General features: G+C 38.8%; 1 long non-coding RNA gene across 2 annotated transcripts in view; it reads right to left on the bottom strand.

Annotated features, from left to right (window-relative positions):
- The window catches only part of LOC311438012, an 84,700-nt gene that overhangs the window by 66,666 nt on the left and 2,099 nt on the right, over positions 1 to 15,935 (bottom strand). The gene's annotated exons all lie outside the window — the stretch shown is intronic.

Genomic DNA, 15,935 nt, shown 5'->3' with positions numbered 1-15,935 from the left:
TGAGCAAGCAGCTGCATGGTGCTTAGCCACCTGCCAGGTTAAGCCACAACAATTATTGGACAGGATTTTCTGGAAAAAAACAAAACAAAACAAAAAACCACCACCCTCTAGTTTTTTTTCTTTTTCCTTTTTTAAAAAACAAGGAAACAAACAAACAACAAAAACTATATGGCAAGAATATATTGCTTTATAAACCATTACTATTGAAAAAGTAGAACTTGAGATCAATTTACTAATGCCTTGACAGTCATTTAAGGATTAACCATTTTAGTGTAGTGTAGTATGGGTATAAAACTTATACAAACATGAAATAACAACTTTGTTCTTAGTTTAATGGTTATGCCTCCTTTGTTAACTCAAGAATTTTCAGAGAAGCAAGCAAGCACTTAAATGAAGGTTTGGAAGAATTAGGATATTCCAAAACTCTCCTTGATGACCTTATTTTGCCTTATGAAACTCCGATATAGTATTTTGGTTCTGATTACTTTTGAATGCCTGTTTAAGCCACTCATCAAAATAAAATGGACCCCCTTCAAAGTCCCAAAGCCTGTCTTCCAGCAGTAGCCGTTAGCAACCTAATGAGATTAGTTTTTTTGTGGATAATGTTTGAGACTTTAGATGTTGATTATAGATATAGTGAGCAAGATTTATTTTGCAAGACTGTTGGTGAACATTTTTGCCACGTTTGACTCTTCCCTCACAGAGCTTGCACACTGCATGCTCTTAAGTAGGCCTGTCATGTTGAACATCTTTGTGTTTTAGAGAATGAAACACTAAGCTAAAGTAGGCTTGTGCTGAAAAAGCCAACAGAGTTCCACCAAGACAGTTTTACATGATGCAGTCAACATTTTAGGTTATTTGCTTTTTCTTCAGCTAATGTGTTTTGACACTATATTACTACAATAGAATCAGTCAACCACATATATTTTAAGCTATTCAGGTTCCAAATCCTTCTGTTACTTTAAATCAGACTTCTTTAAACATAGCAATAGACAATTCTTATTAGAATGAATTAATACGGATCTGCTTTCAAAGCACAGTGACCTCAGTGAATTGGGTAAATAGAACAGAAAGGCAAAACACAGGAGAGATTTGCAATGGGGCTGTGACTTCTTCCAAATGATTTGAACCAGCTGCAAGGCCTAGTCCGATCCAGTCCAGATGACTGAAGTCCCAAGGGTGTTGAGTTTACTAGGTTATGGAGCACACTTAGCATGATCCTGACCACTCTTCTATGACTCACAACACTCTGAGATACCCCAAGTTCAGGATGATAGCTGGAAAATACTCTCAGCTGTCATGCTTTATGATATCCAAGAAAGAATGGCAACAGCTCCCACCTATCTTTGTTATGGGTTAAGTTTGAGTTTTAGAGATAAAGCCTTTCTAGTCAGTTTTTAGAACCATGAACTTATAGAATTGTAATTTAGGTTGGAAGGGATGCCCAGGGGCCATCTATTCTGACATCCTGTAAAGTAAACTTGTGCTGAATCTATTGTCTAATTAGATCAAGTTGCTCAGCGCTTTGTCTAGTCAAGTCTTGAGCATCTCCAAGGGCAGATATTCCACATCCTCTCCAGGAATCTATATATCATGAAAATATATTTTCCTAGTACCTGATCAGTTTTCCAGATTCCAACTGGTATTTTTATTATTTTCTGTCTATCACCATACAGCTCCAAGAAGATTCTAGCTCCATCTCCTCAGTATCCTCTGATCAGGAAGGTGAAGAGAGGAACAACTGTCTCTTCTCCAAGCTGAACAGATTGAGCTCTCTCAGCTTCTTACACATCAGATTTTTCCAGCCTTCTGACTGAGACAGCAGCATTCTGGTGGCCTAACTGTAGCATGCCAATATCCTCCTTGTACTGGGGAGCCCCAGACTGGATACAGTGCTCCAGATGTTTTACAAGCACTGAACAGAAAAGGATGGGAAGAGTACAAGCTTCACGCGTAATAGTACAGGCTGGGATGTGGTTGCACAAAAGAAAAATTAGGTACTATGTTTAGGATCCTAAGGTTTTACTACGTAACACACAAATTGTTGCTAAACCTTCAAAAACGCATTCTTTAAAAATTACAACCTGTAGTTACACTTTATAAACAATTATTATTACATATATATATACACATATATAGGACATAGATAAAATCCAACGAAAGACTGAGCAGCATTTTCTCTTGGACATTGTCTTCTATAACACATTCAGCCAGTTATTCTCTGAAATTCTGCCATTGGGATAGACATGTCCAGGAAACTTAAGATGACAGTGCCTCAAAAACAAGGAAGAAAGCATTTTCTCAGCATTTATCTCTCTATCCAGCATTTAACAGATGCCATTAGAAGTTTTGAGAGAACCAGAATCAAGGACTGGAACAAGATGCTGTGTTCTTTATTTTCTCATGTCCCTGTTAAATTTCCTGCCTGTGTTAACGTTGGTAGCAGCTTTCACGTTCTTACTGACATCACTGCTTCAAAGTGGTTTGAAACATGATTATAGTTTCCATAATAGTTACCCAACCTAATGGGAATTCTGACACACCTCAGAGGATGCTTTGCTGCCTTAAGACAGAAGCTGCTTATAATGCTGTTTCATTAATGACAATTAGTATTAGCTAACTACAACATTTTCTGTTTCTTTTCCAAACTGACGTTTTGGAGACATATGGGCCCAGAGTCTTCACGACTTCCAGGACTGAAAGCAGTCTGTATACAAGACAAAAAAAAAGTTTACAGAAGATATGGATTACTAAATTATCCTAGCCAGCTGGCATAATATCCTGGAAGGATGTTTTGCTGGCTTTTGACAGTCCAGTGGTAGTCATCTCTGAACTCTAAAGACATACATGACGCTTTGTGTGAGTCAGCCTCAAATGCAAAGATTTCCTAAATCTTTTTGCACACGCAGCACAGAAAGAAAAGTTTCAGGAGGTGTGGATAGAAGCTGACACTATAGAATAGGAAAATCAAAGCAGCGTGGGTTTTTTTTGTTTGGTTGTTTTTTTTGATTTGTTTGTTTTTCCCTAACAAGACACCATTACATGCTTCTATTTGTGTTTGTTCAGATACAATATAGGTATTTATATCCAGGGTGGTGGTGATAAAATTACAAAGCAGCACATATTACAAGAAATGTTTCCACAGCTATTTCAGAGTTCTTTTAGAAGATGAATTATTAACATTACCACATTCTGAAGGGAGGGGAGGGGAGATCATGAATTAACTGCCAACAACCTAGAAACACTGTGCGTATTTGAAAGCAAGAGTCTTAAAATGGTGGCAATCAAGCAACACTACCCTCAGGTTTGCAACTGTTAAGCATTATGCATTACCCTCTCAAGGAGGAGGAATACCCACTTTTACTTCTGTCTAATCCAAGTAGTTCAAATTTTAAATGAAAAGTATTGTCATGAGTTATTTACAAACAGGTCGTTCAAAATTTCCTTGCCAGAATTATTCAGCAAATATTATGTAAATAATTTGGAAAAACATTTGGCTCAGAGCTACCACATTTTGTACATGGATATCATTTTATGCAAATTATCTCATAAACACATCAGAATGTTTCCAAAGACGACATATCTATGGACAAACTGTTCTAACTTTACCAGCTGTGGCAGATGGCAGGACACAGAATGTCTGGAGCCTGCTGGCTAGGCAGTTTCATCTAGAAAGGACAGCTTTAGAAGGCATTGCACTAAGGATGGTGATGACCCTGTAACCATTATTTTTACACACACCCTCATCCCCCCATCCTTTTCTGGTTATTGCTTGTTCCACATCCAAATCCAGCAGATTCAGGTCTCAAACTTGCTGCTGAAAAGAGAACATCTGAGTTTAACCTGACAGCCCAGCTGAGACTGAACATAAATAAGCTAGTACAGAGGTATATCTGTCTTTGTCAGCTACCCTCTGACAAAGACCAAGAGCACCTTAAAAAAAAAAAAAAAAAAAGTACAAGAAACAAGGTATATCTTCTTGCATGTCATACCAGCTCCTAGAAATCAGCTGTTTGGAAACTTCTTGAACCTCTTGTACCACAGGCTACTAGACACTCTGGCCATTTATTTTTTTCTCCGTAAGTATATCAAATTCCTTTCTGAGTAGCTAATCTTGCTTTCCATTGCATTCTGCAACAGTAAATCCCATAATTTAATTAACTATTTTAATGAAATCAAAACAAAAAGTAATCCTCAAAAGCTCCAAACCTTTGTTGTATTCTTCAGGAACTCTGTATCAAAGCCCATCCTCTTGTACTGGAAGAGGCTTCCTAATCTTTGTTCTGCATGACATCCATCTACAAGAAGGGCCGGAGGGCAGACCCGGGAAACTACAGGCCTGTCAGTTTGACCTCAGTGTCAGGGAAGCTCATGGAGCAGATTATCTTGAGTGTCATCACACGGCACTTGCAGGGCAAGCAGGCAATCAGGCCCAGTCAGCATGGGTTTATGAAAGGCAGGTCCTGCTTGACAAACCTGATCTCCTTCTATGACAAAGTGACGCACTGGGTGGATGAGGGAAAGGCTGTGGATGTGGTCTACCTTGACTTCAGCAAGACTTTTGACACCGTCTCCCACAGCATTCTCCTCAAGGAACTGGCTGCTCATGGCTTGGACTGGCGCACGCTTCGTTGGGTTAGAAACTGGCTGGATAGCCGGGCCCAAAGAGTCGTGGTGAATGGAGCCAAGTCCAGTTGGAGGCCAGTCACTAGTGGCGTCCCCCAGGACTTGGTGCTGGGGCCGGTCCTCTTTAATATCTTCATCGATGATCTGGACGAGGGCATCGAGTGCACCCTCAGTAAGTTCGCAGATGACACCAAGCTAGGTGCGTGTGTCGATCTGCTCGAGGGTAGGAAAGCTCTGCAGGAGGATCTGCATAGGCTGCACCGATGGGCTGAGGTCAACTTCATGAAGTTCAACAAGGCCAAGTGCCGGGTCCTGCACCTGGGGCGCAATAACCCCAAGCAGAGCTACAGACTGGGAGAGGAATGGTTGGAGAGCTGCCTGGCAGAGAAGGACCTGGGAGTATTGGTTGATAGTTGGCTGAATATGAGCCAGCAGTGTGCTCAGGTGGCCAAGAAGGCCAACAGCATCCTGGCTTGCATAAGAAACAGTGTGACCAGCAGGGCTAGGGAGGTGATCGTCCTCCTGTACTTGGCTCTGGTGAGGCCACACTATGAGTACTGTGTTCTGTTTTGGGCCCCTCGCTACAAGAAGGACATCGAGGTGCTTGAGTGAGTCCAGAGGGCAACAAAGCTGGTGAGGGGTCTGAAGAACAAGTCTTATGAGGAGCGGCTGAGGGAGCTGGGCTTGTTCAGCCTGGAGAAGAAGAGGCTCAGGGGCGACCTTATCGCTCTCTACAGGTACCTTAAAGGAAGCTGTAGGAAGGTGGGGGTTGGTCTCTTCTCCCACGTGCCTGGTGATAGCACAAGGGGGAATGCTTAGATGTAGAGCTTAGTGATACAGTTTAGTGGAAGACTGGTTAGTGTTAGGTCAGAGGTTGGAGTAGGTGATCTTGGAGGTCTCTTCCAACCCAGATGATTCTGTGTATCACTCATGAGTTTAGATGTCTAACATGTTCATTCTCTCCCCTTTGTGATTCTATTTGCAATCTTAATAGCTCTCATTTGCTTATCTTTCTTTACATAAGACTACTACATACCTCTGACCACCTCTGTAATTCCTTTCAGGGACTGGTCAAACTGTTTAATACATAAATGTACTAGATATTCATAGTGGTTCAATACTGTGTCCTCTCTTCCTTTCCTAGTAAGTCCAAATAACATGCCCAATCTTAGGTCCCTCACTGTGCACTAAACTGATATTCCTAGGGATCCCAGCCTTGATTTGAGATGTAACCACTACGTTAGAGAACACAATCCAAGTATTGTCAAAATTTCTCTCCCCCAAACAAGCATAATACTTCATCAATATCTACAAATTCATTTAATAACATGCTAAGTACAGCTTCCATGACATAGGAGCTACTGTGATTTGGTTTCAACTGCCTGTAGTGACTTATTTATTTTACCATTTTATTTTGATTAAACAAAAAAAAAAAAAAAAAAGAAAAATGACCTGAACAACTTTGCTGTTAAGTGAAACTTCCTTACTGAGTGTTACATGTTCCTACCACTTTTTCCACAGAGCATATTACATGTGATATTTTACTTTTAGAAAAACAAGGTGATAGCGAGATACATTTTAGAAATGATGGTGGAGTTTTCAGTTTTGTGCAGCTATTTTTTATGTGCTTTCTTAACATCAAAGGAAAGACAAAAAAAATAGATAAATATATATGTATTTCTTGAAGAAAATCAAACTTCTGCAATGCTTATATGTATTTATAAAATAGTTGCATTCACCATTTAAGATTCAAGTTTAGCTAATCATTTAGAAATGATGAATTCGTGATACATTGAAGAAATGTATCTCCAAAAAAAAAAAAAGATGAAATGGTGATACATTAATGTCTATATATACACTCAAATAGCTTCAAAAGTTCTTGTAATTTATATAGTCTACACAGAATTTGTGTACTCATTAAAACATTTAAAAAGAATGAATTTCTGAAATTTATAAGTTGCTTCCATATACTAAAAAGCTTTCTAGTGTCAGGTGCTGACCCCAGGAAAAGCAATGCAGACAAACAGGAAAAAAAAAAAAAAAACAACTACAAATAGATGTTCCACATTAACACTGCACATCCATATAGTCCAACCTTAATGTAGGTTTGCACAGAAAGTGAGCAGCATGGAAGGTATTAAGACTAGTCAAACCAGCTATCAGAACTCAAAATACCAGTTTCCAAACAAACTTGCTTGCAGAAGGCTTTGCCTAGCCTACAGAGACCCGAGTTTAGGTCTTAGCCCCTTTTCCCATGCAGGTGTGAGGGGAGAGCAATCCCTGCCAATGCTGCTCTGGGAGCTGATGATCCCTGTTGAGCAGTAATCTTCTATGCTTAACTCCCACAGCTCAGCAGAAATCTCTCCCTTTCCTAGAGGGTCTTAGCCAAGAAACAGAATTTGCACTACTTAGTCCTTAGTTAGAGCCCCTAGATCAAATACTAGTAGCAACATCACTTTGGTATGATAATTCTGACTTGCATTGATCTTATTATTAGACTAGAAGGTGGCAAGAACGAGTAGGGATCACTCATCACCATTCAATGCTTATGATGAGCAATTTGAGAGGATAATGCATTGACTTGCCATGCAGGACTTGCTTCACTGAGCACATGTGTGGACAGAGGGGACTTCACAGCCAGGTTTGCTGAAGGGGTGTGGAAGAATAGGAGAAAACATGGCTAAGCACAAGGATAACATTTGCAACATTTTGGAAGTTGCCCCTTTTATCTCTCACAGCAAAGACACTCACAACACAGGAGCTGCTCCAGAGGACAAGGAGGAAAGGAAAGTTTGTCCCGGAGGAACAGCCTCCTCTCAGACGCTTCAGAGGGTAAAAGCATTTCATAAGGCAATGAAGTCAAAAGGCTCCACCCAGCCCTTAATAAATTGCTTTATATAGAGGTAGAATGCTTATAGCAGGGCCCAAAAGTTCTCTTTTTGAAGATTTTAATCTCAATTTCTTAGTCACCTGCATTTAAATTACCTATTCTCTTAAAATACAAAACACTGGTGTCCAGCACAGCACCACTCTACTCTGAAATAACTGATGACATAGTTCCAAAAACCTGACACAGTTAGAAGCTAATACGGGAGCAGTTCTTCTCACTCTGCAATTCCATATTTGCAGCACTGATTGCAAAGGATGGAACTGATAGCAACACAGAGAAACAGTAAAATTCAGTTAGTTAAACTCTAACATACAAATATTTATCTCCCAGTACAGTTTTGCAACTTGCATCCCACACAGCTGTTGCCAACAGCTCCAAGGGGAATTAGGTATAGAAAAATTTTTGCAAGGACTTCCTGTACTTTGAAACCAACAACTATCATACACTATTTCTTAAAATTTCACTCTCCAAATGTCTGAGAGCAGCCATTTCTGTTTGGCTCAGAAATTGCCTTTAAAAAAAAATAGCTAATTTTCTTCTGACGGATAGCAGCACTTTAATTTGATGACTCTCAGTTCTTACTGCCAATTTACAGCATACAGCATCCACCACGTGCATAGGAAGGCTCCACTTTGATATACTGTATACTTTACAGCAATAAATGTCCTTTTTTAACTCATCCAAAAAAATAATTATAGGAAATTATGAAAGACTTGAGATCTTTTCCTTGGCTCTTCTGTAAAGCTTCTAAATGTAATTATTTTTCATACGTGTTTATTAGATGTAGCTAATACGTATAAGTGAGCTACTGGATGTCTTCCATCGTATTCAGGATTACACTGCTTAGATTTGGTCTAAATAAGATACAAACACTTCTTATCTAATGATTTCTGACTAGCAGTGATAAATTACAGGAAGTCATAAGCTTGTTTACAACAGGAGATTACAGTTACATGGCTCAAGTAATAGCAATTGTTATAGTGTTTATTGCCATGTGGCAAGGCAAAAGAAGAAGCTTGGTGTTGTTAACAGACTGGGTGTTTCCTAACATGCTCTTGAACATGTCTACTGTACCTCCTCTGAGCAAAAATCCTTGTACAAGAAGAATCAGAACTTCCATCGCTTCTTACATTGCAACTTAATCTAGCACTTCTGTTATTGCCCAGAAAATCAATTGTAGCAGACAGCCTCGATATCCTAACACTATAAACATACCATCTTTTCTTTTCTCTCTAAACCAGCAAACAAGGTCAGTCTAATGTTCCTAAGAAATTGCAAAATGTCAGCATTCTCCTTCAGCCTTAGCACACTGCACTGACTATGCTTGACAAATTATCTCTGCTTCATTTTCTGTAAAACCAGGACAGCTCAATAGGATATGTAACAGTTGGTAACTTTTCTTCTGGCACTATAGCAGCAACAGCAAATAAACTGCAAAAAATTATGAAATTAATTGCTTTCTTTGAAAATACATCCCAACGGTGTTCTGCTTTCCCAGTGACCTGACTATATTACTAACATAGACTCATTGTTTTAAAATGTTTCAAAGATGGCAAAATATGACAGTACAACACTTCATAATGCAAGCTAATAAACAGGTGATGGCCAAAATGGCAAACATCTTTTTCAGAAACTACTAGAAGTTCATACGTATCACTTTGGACCAGATTAAAAAAGCTTGCATATCCAGGAGCCCTTTAATCCACAAATAGTTTATCGCGGTCACTGAGCCTTAAACAGTTTAAAAACAAAAAACCACTGTCTTTAGAATAAAGGCTTTCCAGGTCAGCCTTTCCTACACATATGTCTATTACACAGAAAACACAGGAAGTTCTATATCAAAATTTCATTTTGATTAACTTCAACTGCATTCACCTCAAGAATTTTGGAAAGTAAGCTCACTTGTAGTCTGCTGGAAAAGCTTGCTTTGAGAAGTTTTGAGAGCATTCGTAAATAGTGTTAGGCTAACCTAACATCAGAACCATTCCAATGAAAAAAGAAAAAAGTCACATAGAAAACACCATCTTGCTGCTAAAGTAGTTTCATATAACCATAATTCTTGTAAACAATTCACAGTATTTTACAGTAAATAGTTCAAGAGTTCCAAAATGATTCCCCCCCCCCTCCAAACTCATAAGAAAAATAAGCATTGTTATTGAAAGAAAACATTTTCTTTTGCTTTCCAGTTTCTCTTCCCAGTTTTCTTTGGGTGGGACAACAATACATTAGTAACTAAATGCAGCTTAGCTTAAAATAACTACGTATACCAGAGAAAAACACATTCTTTGAACTACATCTAGCTGTAAAGATCCTTCACAAACTAAAGATTTAATTTGAGCAATAAAAGGCTAACTTCAAATAATTACAGACACCTTAAGAACAAGAAACATAATGATAGCTGAGCTGCAAGATTTATCTTCAGTTGAAATTCAAACTATTTCAATGCACTTCTGTTATGTAAATTTTTTTTCAGCTCCATTATTAATTCTGCTTTCTTTCTGCTAATAAAACTCATACCAGTGCTGTAGACAGAAACTAGATGTAGGTAAAAATCTTATGTGTGCACCTGCAAATTAGCATCTTGTCTGGGAGCGAAGGAACATCAGATCACCTAGAGCCAGAAAGGCTTTGATTTGCAACCTCAACTGCCTCTAGAACACCCATTGAGTTTTGATGATTATTCCTAATAGAACTGAACAACTGACAGTAGTAGTCAGCAAAATTAAATTAGTCTATACCAAACCACTTTTATATTAGTTATTCTAGGGAGAGCTCATTAGATCAATCCTGAACCACTAAAATGCTTTAGTTGTAACTAGGGAAGAGTTCACAATTGATTTCCTTGGAAGCAGAATTAAATTACATGGAGTTATACAACTGATTCAGAAAGGGCAGCAACAAGTCAATGCTGTGTGCTTTTTAAAGAAAAAAACATCTTGCTTCCACTTCCTATAACTGCCTTCTCCAATTACCATACAGAGGGGGAAAAAGAAGAAAAAGCTTTCGGTCCTCTGAACTTCATTTTCGGATATACCTGAAAAGACTCTACCATGTGCCCTGTGAACTCTGCACATAAGACTTAATTTGTGGCAGCTCCAGCTTTATTCGGAGCACTGTACACTATTCACCTCTACTTACTCTTATTACTGCATGGTCTCCATAAGCTTCCCCAGCCTTTTTATTCAGCCACACAACCAGCTGTCTTTGCCAGCATCTCTGTAACACCTCTTCAGAGATGAGCACCTCAATAGCATTTTACAAATACCAACAGTTTTCTGAGAGCTAGAACATGTAATCCAAACAGTCCCTGCTACAAACCACCTCTGCCAGGTTTCAGCATTATTGCCACTAAGACTACACATCCTGAGTAAGTATTTAACTATTACTCTTCTGGGAAGAAAACAAACATCAAGATTTGTCATGTCTGGAGGTAATACAGACATATTTGCCCATAGGGTCACTCAATCAAATTCAAAGGCTAGTTTATACGACAGGCAAGAACCCACAGAGGTTTGTCACTGACATCAACCACAAAGATACACAGACCCTTAATGCTGCATTAGTTACAAGGACACAAAAGTAAGCTTTTCTAGACAACTAAGGCACTTGCTCCTAACCTTTCCATTTACTCTTTATTTAAAAAAATAAATAAATAAATAAAAATAAAAAAAAATTAAGGTTCTCAAATTTTGTTAGTTTCTAGCCAAAGACATGACAGTATCTTTACTTGCAGGAATTCAGGTGTCTTTTGGAAAGCAACTTTTACTTTCAAATACGTGTCCCATTGTTGTGATTCTATATATGTTTTTCCCCAAGATTGCTGTAGCATATTTTTTTCTTTTGTTATTGGTGTGAACATTTCCCCCAGATTTCTTATATTAATTAAATACAGATCAGCTTTTGGAAGAAGAAAATATTAGCACATAGCTTGTTTCATAACTTATTATTAACATCTAAGGTCTAATGACAGCCTAACCTATCAATTTTCAGAGTTTACCCACACGTAACAGGGCTTTGTATTGCTACATTAACAACTTTAGCTGATGAAAGATCCCTATCAAAGCGAATCAGATATGCATGCTAAGATTAGTTATCCAGAAATGAAGTAATTCTGATTAGATAATGCTGTTCATTATTTCAGTTTTGTACATCTGATATACTAATATTTGTCTTTAATTCACCAAATCCACATTTTTTGAGCTGAGATTTACACAGTGAGGTATTTGAGATTTGCTTTGTACCTCAGGAGTCACATCAACACTATATTTAATAGAACAATTCTATGAAATGGTGAACTGTGTTTTGCATTTGACATACTGCAGCCCAACCGCATTACAGTATAGCATTAAGTTTGCAACATATACAAACATTAAGCTGTGTTAGCCCTGGAACAGAGATTAACTACTTTTCCCATTAAAGTAGTTTGCTTCAGTGAGTGTTACAAGATTCTGGTAAAGTCAGAAAAACTTCAGATGAACAGGAATTACAATATGGACATTGAAAAATGTTTGTAGATACCTTCTGCTGTCATTGATAATGCAGGATCTTTTTAACTTCTCAAGAATATTCTGTCATACTAAAACTTTAGCCTGTTAAAATTACATTAACACATTTAGTGTCTCCAGACTCCCTTATACCCTCATGGTTTGGGGTTTTTGGTTGGTTGGGTTGTGTGTGTGTTTTTGTTGAAGAAATAAATTAAGTGAAACACCAATACAAGCGCTGCTGCCTTACACATAGCCTCCTCTGTGTTTGTTTGCAGCAGCTTTGTTTTAATATAAGATTTCTGAGATTCCCAAACAAATACACAAGTAGGACAGAACATGGTAAAACAAAGAGCACTGTAAACAGGTATGTTTTAATAACAGACTCTCCCATAAAACTCTTGGTGACATGAGGCTAAAGGGCAAGAAATAAGGAAATGTATCAGACTTACTTTTTTCTGCAGTTAGTGCTACACAATTTGCTATGCCTCATTATGTCAGCAGTCAAAAACAAACAAACAAAAAAACAACAACAACAAAACAGTAGCAATGTTTCCATGTCAGTGATAAAAGACCATCACTTTGCACGATTTAGTCATCACACACATTCCTGTCACTGTCAAAGTTATTAATGATTAACCACAGGAAAAAAATAGAAGAACATTAAATGCTAATGGGAACCGGTGTCCATTTCTCCATGGCTAACTTAAGTACCTAGAAATCCCTTAGCAAACCTTGCATCAGCACTAAGTAGTTTACTTCATATTCGTGTTTCAGTTTGCATTAAGTTTCCAGGCAGGAATACCTGCCCAGCACTCAAAGCTAGGCTCCGGACATTGTTTGTCAGGACATAGGAACATGAAAGTAACCAAAATCAGGTCCTGAGCTGGAAAGTAAGTCACAGAAACAAAATGTATGTAAACTATTTCAGTGTCATTACAACATCTTGCCCTCTAACATGGCTAGCTACACAACTGGCTCGAACACTCCACTTCACTGTCAGGTCTGCCGACGGTTTTCAAACTGTTTCTAGCTCTGCAGCAACCTGCTCAAAGCAGAGCCCAACCACGTGAAACCTAAATTCTGAAAGCATCTTTCCATGGTTACAGTCGCAAGATCTGGGATGACAAACTGCAGCTTGTTGGCAACAAAGTCAGCTGGAAGCAGTCTGCTGTGGCTCCATACACCAGATCTTCGAGAACACAGGGAGAACCAGCAGACGCAACAAAGTGGAAAAGAAACACATTTTCACCAGCACTGTAATTCTTCCTACTTATTTTTTTTTTTATTAGCTCAGAAATTTAAAAGAGTACAGCAGCCTAGGAGACTCTTTTTTTCACAGGAGAAGGATTGGTTTTAATTAACAACTTTTTAATTAGTACATACAGTTAATAGCACTAGAGAAACGATTTGCCAGTTGGGCAGCCTCAGCCCACAGTAAAATGTGATGTTTGAAGTAAAGACAGTTCTATAGGCACACAGGACAGTACAAACACAGCCACTGTTCCCAAGTGGTATAACCACACTCTTGGCAACAAGATTTGCCATTTCTTCAGAAAGTGTTTACCAATGTTTGGAAGGAAAAAAAAAAAAAGAAAAAAAGAATACTTGCATGTTAAGTGCTAGTTTGTTCAGCCAGAGGATGTTTAGCCTTAACATACAATTCCTCTGATCATCTTAGATTGATACTAGATTTTTTGGTTACCTGGAATCTTCACAAGTCAAAAACCACACCAATACACTGCTCTGTTCAGTCTTGAAAAATGATTTGTTTTGGTCCTCATCAAAGTCTGCTACTGAAGTAAACTTTGTGGTTTTCTGCTATAAACAAAGGATGGCTGTACTGGGTCTGGCTGGAATGTTAACTTTCCCGGCAGCAGCCCATACAGTGCCGTACTCTGCACTTGTAGCTGGAACAGCAGTGTTATCACACCAGTGTTGTGTCTACTGCTGAGCAGCAGTGGCACAGCATTGGGCCTTTCTCTAACCCTCCTAGGGGGTGGGCAAAAAGTGAGGAGAGAAACATCACCAGGGCAGCTGACCTAAACCAATCAAAGGGATATTCCATACCATGTGGTGTCACACTCAGCAATAAAAGGTGGAAACAGGAAGAAGAGGGGAGGGGTGGGCTCTCGTTGGGAAAACATCGGTCCTCCTCTCGAACACCAGCTATGTGTGTTGAGGCCCTGCTTCAAGGACGTGGTCAATCATCGCTCATTTGTGGGAAGTAGAGAGTAATTTCTTTCCTCTGCACTTCCATATAGCCTTCATTTATTTTGTTTGTTTGTTTTCCTCCCTTCTTTTTATTTTTCCCTTTCCCCCTCCCTTTCCCTTTTTATTTCCCTTTAGTTAAATTGTTTAGTTCATAATAATCTTTATTTAATTATTATTATAATTATTTCCCTTTAATTAAATTATCCTTATCTCAACCCGTGAGTTGTTCTTTGCTTTACTTCTCCCCCTCCTCATCTAAAAGAGGGGGAGTGAGAGAGCAGTTGTGGGGTTTAGCTGCCCAGCACGGTAAAACCACCACAATGGCATAAAGGATACGGGGGAGCTAAGAAAGCTTTGCTCTTTACTGTTACCTATGTAAAAGGTCAGAGGTGGCACATAGAGAAGAATAAAAAGATAAACCAAAAGATGAAATAAATTTTCTGTGTTGCGGGAACAATTGTTATCTTTGAACAGATTTATTACTCTGTATGTACACATACATATTAGAGTGGAAAATGTTCCTACTATGCAATCCTCTCTCCAATGCCTAAAAAAAACAAGTCATAAGGTCAACAGCTGTGACACAGATCAAATTCAAGGAGGCTCACCGCAGGTGGTCATTTTTCCCCTGTGTTAAACACTACAATACACAAGAAATAGTCTAGTAAATAAAGATGCTTAGAGACAAAAAACTCCCTAGACTGCATCTATCTAGTTGCTGCTTGTTACCACACCGTTATTAGTAAAAACCACCTGTCACACCGGATCTATCTTTTAGAGGGAACACAGCACTTCTTTTACAGCTGCTACAGTGTTCCTGACCTACAGTTATCAGACTCTTAGCACCTTCCCATGCTCATTCTCCTTGCATTGCAGCATTAGTATCTCCATGGGAATAACGACTACGTGACATATATTATAAATGAGCTCTTAGACGTAGCAGTCTAAGTTTTATAGAGAGAACCTATTCTACAAGGCTTTTATTTAAAATATTTGCACAGAAACAAAGAGAAGGCTGGATAAAAGATACAGAAACTCTATAAACTGTCAGGAGTACAAGACAAAGGGAACACCTCGTAATGCTTTGATTTCTAATTAGGATGCAGGAAGCTTGAGGCAAAGAGCATACCTGAGCTAGTCAGTTAAGAAAGCTGTTATTGTTCTTCCCACTATAAGAACCCCTTGCTTTAGCACGAGACAGAAAGTCATTACAAATTGGTTAATACCTCAATGTCTAGGTAGTTATCCTTTGGCAAACAAAAAGTTATTTATATCAAATTACAGGCAACAGATACAACTATAGTAATTTTATCTTCTGGTTACCAAGGAGACAAGTGACCTGCATATGCTTCTCCTAACACACGTATCAAAGTCCTAACACGGTAAGTAAAGCCACAAAGACCAGAAGAAAGCTCATTGCTACAGAGGTGGTCAGCTCCTCAAACCAGAGGTCAGCCAGAAGCATAAGAACTCGGACAGTTTGTTTGCCAGCACAGCTTCTGCTGGCGTCAGGTCACAGACTTTTACCAGAGCATTCACTGCAATTAGATATCACCAGTCCTTGTTTTAGACAAGGAAAAACATAAACTGAATCTACCTCAACATGCAAACACAAAACATATACTATACCTAACAAACAGTCAGGGCAGCAATCTAACTTTAGCACACACGGGGCAAAAGCTCCCCATCATCCAAAACACATCTTCTTGCACTCCATCAGC

This window comes from Aythya ferina (genome assembly GCF_964211825.1).
Source record: "Aythya ferina genome assembly, chromosome: 5".
Taxonomy (NCBI): domain Eukaryota; kingdom Metazoa; phylum Chordata; class Aves; order Anseriformes; family Anatidae; genus Aythya; species Aythya ferina.
This window is presented reverse-complemented; position numbering and strand designations above follow the sequence as displayed.